The sequence below is a fragment of the Sorex fumeus genome, unplaced genomic scaffold (genome assembly GCF_029834395.1).
Source record: "Sorex fumeus unplaced genomic scaffold, SorFum_2.1 ptg000043l, whole genome shotgun sequence".
In the NCBI taxonomy this organism is placed as follows: Eukaryota; Metazoa; Chordata; class Mammalia; order Eulipotyphla; family Soricidae; genus Sorex; species Sorex fumeus.
In genome coordinates, this window is record NW_026606100.1 from 32,786,303 (window position 1) to 32,792,991 (window position 6,689).

At 57.4% G+C, this 6,689-nt stretch overlaps 1 pseudogene; it reads right to left on the minus strand.

The window, feature by feature from the left end:
• Nucleotides 1-2,455: 2,455 nt before the first annotated feature.
• On the minus strand, nt 2,456-6,087 carry LOC130029932 (calcium homeostasis modulator protein 1-like; annotated as a pseudogene).
• Nucleotides 6,088-6,689: the final 602 nt, after the last annotated feature.

A 6,689-nucleotide genomic window follows, 5' to 3' on the forward strand; every position in this document is an offset into this window, starting at 1 on the left:
TACCATTAGCTTCAGTGTCATGGAGGGTTTTGCCAACTTTGTCTTCAATGTACCTTATGGTTTCTGGTCTGATGTTGAGGTCTTTAATCCATTTTGATCTTACTTTTGTACATGGTGTTAGGCAGAGTTCTGAGCCCATTTTTTTGCATGTAGCCGTCCAGTGATGCCAGCACAATTTTTTAAAGAGGCTTTCCTTACTCCACTTCACATTACTTGCACCTTTATCAAAGATTAGATGATCATATGATTGAGGGGAGATGTCAGTGTATTCGACCCTGTTCCATTGGTCTGCAGTTCTGCCTTTGTTCCAGTACCATGCTCCCAGTGTTTATTTTTAAGATCCTACGGAATACAATTCCAGATTCTGTCTCCTTCCCTTTGAACATAATGCTGAGGGACAGAGCAGACCTTTCATCTCCACTTCCAGAGACTCACTCGGGGGGGGCTCATCGATCTCTATAAGTCTTTGGGCTCTGGGGCTTGGCCTCAGCTCTGCCTGACGCCATCATGCCTTTTCTGTACTTTGGTGCCCCCAATTCCAGGAGGATGGCTTTTCCCCCTGAGGGCTCTTTGGCCCACCCCACTTCCACACACCAACAGACTGCTGACTTCTATTTGCTTCTCCCTTGGAGTGTGGCGCTATCGGGGATCAAGCCCAGGGTCTCCTTGTACTTCTCCTGGTATTTCTGCATTTTTATTTTTGTTTCTGGGCCATAAGGGCTACTGCAGCACAGCGCTCTGGACATGCTCCAGCAAACGCTCAAGAGACGGGGTGGGGGGGGGGTGGGCCCCTGGGCTGTTCAGGCCTCTGAGCTGTCTCCTCAGTGTTCTGAGCCCTCCCCTAAGCACGGGCTCCCCGCCCCGGCAGAACCCTCCACCCTCCGTCCCATCCCACATCAGCTAATAGGGACCCCCCTTCTCCCAGTAATTAAAGGAAGGAGTTGGGGGTCTCAGAAGGGGAACGGTGGGATGGGGGCGGGTACACAGAAGGAAGCACGGGAATCGTCAAACTAACCTGCATGTATGAGGTTCCGGGGTCAACCCTAACACATCAAAAGAAAAACAAGCACAACACTGCCACGGAGCGACTTGGGTTCACTGATGAGCAAGACTGGGGTTTCAAGGACATTAGAAATGTGGGACCCTGGGCCAGGAGGGAGTTGGTGGGTGGCGGGAGGGGGACAGTCAGCAGGCATGGCTCGGGGCTTCCTTCCTCTGGGGTGGAGGAAGCCCCTCTTCTCCCTCAAGTTCATCCCTCAGGACAGCTTGAGCTTCTGGGTCCTCCCGTAGGTGGGTAGAGAGAGAGAGGAGTGAATGGTGCCCCTCAGAGGGGAGTGCGGCACCCTGTCCTCGGCCCTCTGACTGGAGGGGAAACTGAGGCTCAGGAAACACCCTGGGGACACAGTTTGAAGCCATAGAGCCTATGCTGAATCATCTGGCTCGTCCTGGCACTGAAACTCCGTCTGAGCAACCTCCCTCCACACACCCCAACTCGGAGCCTCTGAGTTAGAGCCCCTTTCCCCTGCAGGATCATGAGGAAAGGGGGCTATTTGACTTCTGATCCTTTTGTTTGTTTGGTTTTGGGGTCACAGCAGGCTGTGCTTAGGGATCACTCCTGGCAGGACTCAGAGGACCTCTGTGGTGCCAGGGATTTAACCCGGATTGACAGTGTAAAGGGTAATTGTCTTATCTGAACTACTCTCCTGGCCTATAGCTTCTGTTTCTATGGGGTCAAGACCTATGGAGTCAGGGGTGTTAGGGGGGCTTTGAAGGAACCCCCATGAGTGGTCTGAATGTGCCCCCTATTCATAATTTCGCTCTGACCACCCCTAACGGTGCTCAGCTGTTATGAGGGCAGGACCGGCACCTCTCAAGGCCATGGCAACAGCCTGCCGCCTCTGGGTTGGACAGGAGAGGCAATCAGGGTCAGGGGCCCTGGGGCAGAGGCTGCTCTCTGGGCCTGGTGCTGTGGCCCCACGTGGCCTTCCTGGGGCCACACTTTGGCTTCTCCTGAGTGCCCCTGAATCGGGCACTTGGCCTCACCACCTGTCACCCCTGAGGTTCTGAGTTGGTTCATCAGGTCTGCTGTGAGCTGCCAGCTTCTCTCGAGGCCCAGTAGAGCACGGGGTTCCTGTTCCAGATACACCCCCAGCTCCCTGAGCAGAGCCGAGGGCGTGGGGCTTCACCAACACTGGGGTGGTGCAGACACTGCAATCAGCAGGTTCTATGAGATGGTGAGCTGGGGAGGAAGGGTCTGGGAGCCGGCAGTGCACACTGGTCTTCCCAGCCACGCCTGGGTCATTCTTGCTAATACTGCTTTTGGCACCAGCGGCCCAGAAGCCTCCTCAGTGAGGGTCTGGACAGGTCCTTTCATGGACATGGCGGGGGGGGCGATGCCCATGCCAGGGGGTCTGGGGAGCCTGCACCCACGTGCCCGCCTCTTTCCCGGCCGGGCTCACACCTTGCTGATGTAGGTGGCCACCTCCCTGCGGGGAGCCCGGGGGCCGCCTGCAACCTAGGCGTTGCCCATCAGTGGCTCGTCCTGGCCCAGGCTCAGCGGTGGTTTGCATTTGTGCCAGCTGGTGAGCAGCCTGTTGACGGCGCCCTGGTCCGTGATGCCCCGTAGCTTCTCCCTCTCCTCCTTGGCCCCGTCGGGGCTGGCTGGGCCGCCACCGCTGTTGGGCTGGCGGGGGCCAGCGCCCCGTGGGAGTGACCCAGCTCCAAGTCGTGGGTCATGGCCTTGAAGAGGCTGCAGGCTCTTTCCATGGCCTCGAGAGGTGCAGGTCCTGCCCTCATAACAGCTGAGCACCGTTAGGGGTGGTCAGAGCTAAATTATGAATAGGGGGCACATTCAGACCACTCATGGGGGTTCCATCAAAGCCCCCCTAACACCCCTGACTCCATTGGCGAAGGCCTTGGCGTGCTCCGTGCACGTCTCATCGAAGAGCTTTCGCTCGATGTCGATGTAGTGGGACCAGTACTTGCTCTTGAGGAAGGCCGCCTGGGTGAAGCAGGGCCGCATGGAGCGCACCGCGAAGACCAGCAGCGTGGTCAGCAGCACGAAGGACCAGCCCAGGGCCTGCGGGAGGGGGACAGCCAGCAGGCATGGCTCGGGGCTACTCCCCACCCCTGGTATGTGCAGATGTGGCCCTGTGGGCCCAGAGGACTAGGCGGGCCCCAAACTTCTATCGGGCTTTGTCCTCTCCTCTGTCTGACAGGCCTGAATGGACCCGCATTTTCTTATTAGCCGGGAATCTAATTTATATGTGAAAATTTCTAGAACTCACACGGAAGTTTGTGAACTTCCTGTAACTGTATCTCACAGTGATCCATTAAAAAGATTTAAAACTTAAATTAAACTCAATTAAAAGAAAATTTCTGGAGTTCAGATGAAACCAACTAATCTTAAGTAGAATTTGTTTTTTTGTCTTTGAGTCACACCCAGCAGTGGTCAGGGCTTGCTCCTGATTTCTGCCCTCAGGGATCAATCCTGGCAGGCTCTGGGGACCATGTGAGGTGTTGGGGATTGAGCCTGGGTCAGTTTGTTTTTTTTAAATTTTTATTAGTGAAACACCATGAGGTACAGTTGTAGATTTACAAATTTTTGTGCTTGGGTTTCAATTATACAATGATCTAACACCCATTCCTCCACCAGTGCCCATTTTCCACCACCACGGATCCCAGTATCCCTTCCACCCCCACTCCCCAATCCCACTCTGCCTCTGTGGCAGAGCATTCCCTTTTGTTCTCTCTCTCCTTTTGGGTGTTGTGGTTTGTAAAAGAGGCATTGAGTGGCAATCATGTTTGGTCTATAGTCTACTTTCAGCATGCTTCTCCCATCCTGGGAGTATCCTCCCAACACCCTTTATTTGGTGCTCCTTTCTCTATCTGAGCTTCCTTTTCCCTAGAATGTGTGGCTGGCCTCCAAGCCATGCAGCAAAACTCTTGGTACTAATCTCGGCCACTCTTGGGTGTTAGTCTCCTATTTTGTTACTTTATGTTCGAGCCTGGGTCAATTTTGTGCAAGGAAAGCACTCTATCCATTGTACAGTCATTCCCACCCCTCAGATGGGATTTGTAAGTCAACCCACTGAAATGTGTGAGGGGCCAGGCAGCCTTCCGGGCACTGTTCACTGGTGCTTTCTGGGTCTAATGCCAGGAGGACCTGGGGGACCCCCATGAGAGAGGAAGTGCTAGCTGCTCAGGAAAGCAGAGTTTGGGGTGCACCCTCAGACTGTGGGGTTCATGTGGGGTGTCTGGATGCTGGTGCAGGCAACACAGGAGAGAGAGGGGGGTCTGGCTTTGACTCTCACATTGCAAACATGCTCTTCAAGCTCCTGCAGGCAGGTCCAGTCCCCCACATCCTCCTCTGACACCCCCAGGTTCCTGTCCTCCCATTCATGAGGGGCTGAGAGGAAGGGGGGTCAGAGGGAGAGGATGTGGGAGGGGGCTGGGGAGGCTGAGCCTGGATTTCCCCTCGGTGGACCCCTTGCCCTTGCATTGATGGTGCCACAATATCTAGGCCTTCCCTGGAGGGGCCCTCAGGCCCTCAGTGCCCACCCCCACCCCCCAAGCAGCGAGGCACCAGCTGGGGGCATTTGCCAGGGAAATGTTCCCAAACAGCCCAGCCACCCATGTGCCTCTCCGCCAGGCCCAGGAGGGGATAGAATGCAAATTCCTGGCTCAAGAGTGCGCATGTGCTGCGGGCTCGGCTGGGCCCCAGGACAGACAGCCTGCCTTGGACAGAGGCCGCCCGGCATGTGTCCTGGAGGGCGCAAGCCCAGGGGAGACAGCCCGGCTCTCAGCAGCTGGACTCTGGGCCAGCGAGGTGGTGCAGAGAAGTTATCCTGGGCCAGAGAGATAGTACAGCAGGCTGGTCGCTTGCCTTGAACATGGCCAGCCCAGATTCTATCCCCAGCCTCCCATTTGGACTCCTGAGCAGCTCTAGGAGTGATCCCTGAGCGCAGAGTGAGGAGTAACCTCTGAGCATTGTCAGGTGTGGCCCCCCAAACAAACAAACAAGACACACACACACATAAAAAAAGAAAGAAGGTAGAAAGAAAGAAAACAAAATTACCTTGCATGCGTGAGACCCCTAGCACCACACACACACACACACACACACACACACACACACACACACCACAGAGCCTCGGCTGGGAAAATGAGTCTGTGCCCCTCAGAGCTCCATCTGTGGGAAACCATGCCCAAGGAGGCTCTACAGACGTACAAATGACAGATGTCCATGTTCTGTGGCGGTCCTATGCAATGCTCAGGACCCCAGGAGCCTTTTTCAGCAGTACTTGCCCAATCGGGCCTGAAAGTTTAATGCTCTAGGCCCAGAGATACTGCTCAGGCTGGGGGTTCCCAGCACCACCCCAGAAGTCTTTGGGGAGAACACATGGTGTTGAAATTTGAACTCAGGTCCCTGCATGTAGAAGCCTTGACCGCGGGGCTCTCTCCCTGCACTGGGCAGGGTAGGGACTTAGACCCCCTCCAGAGCTCAGGGGGACCCAGGCCCCGGCACCCCCTCACCTGGGAGATGCAGCGTAGGTAGCGCACGGCCACCTCTCGCGCCAGCAGCCAGTCCCCGTCGTAGATCTCGGGGCAGGGCACCCGGGCCAGCAGGCGGGCGAGCTCGGGTGCAGGCAGGCCGAGGGCCAGGCTGCCATTGCCTAGTGCAGTCACGGGCACCGCGGTGCAGAAGCCGCAGAGGAAGCACTTGCCGTCGAGCAGGGTGACGGCCACCCAGACGACGGGCGCAATGAGGGCGCGCTGGGCCATGGAGCAGAACATGTAGCGCAACATGGCGGGGTCTTTGGCGCGACGACCCGGTGGTCGCTTCCAGTCCTCGGCCAACATGGACACATTGTTGTTGAGCACCAGGCCCAGCAGGAAGAGCACCAGCGGTGGGGCCAGCAGGATGCCCGCGCTGTAGGCCGCATTGTAGCCCGGCAGGCAGGGGCAGTTGAAGTCAAAGGCATTGTATATCTGGGCGCTGGCCAGGGCCAGGATGCCGCAGATGCCGTTCATGAAGGACTCCTGGTTGGACTGCAGGAACTGGAAGATCATCCGGAACTTGTCCATAGTGGTCCCCTGCCACCCACCTCGGCGCTGGCCCTGCGAGCAGTCCCCTGGGCATCCACCGCATGGCGGAGACGGGTGGCTTGGGGCCGGGGCGGGAGCGTCTGTGAGATTCTGGCGGGAGGGTGGCGTGGGGGTGCCCAGGGCGTGGCCCTCCCTGTCCCAGCCTCTGGCTGCTTTCTCTCCCTCTGCAGCTGCCTCCGGCCAGGAAGCCTCGGGCCACGCCTGGTGGGGAGCAATTCAGGGGGGTTGGCGGGCGTGTGTGGAAGGAGAGGCTGGCACAGCCCCAACGGGAGCTAGGGAAGCAGCCTGCTCTGCTGTCTGTGGGTCTCAGGGGCTCCTGCCAGGTCACACAGTCTCGGTGTGCTGGTGGGGTGCTGGTTGTGAGGGTGGCTGGACTGGGAGTGATAATGGTGGTGGGGGGGGGCGGGGGACTGATGGTGGGAAGATGGTGCTGGCAGTGGGGGTGAGGATGGAGGTGATGGTGGGGCTGGTGGAGGTGGTGGGATGGTGTGTTGCTGTTGGGGATGGAACTGGTGGTGATGGGGATGGAGATGGAGGTGGGGATGGAGATGGAGATGGAGGTGAGGATGGAGATGGAGGTG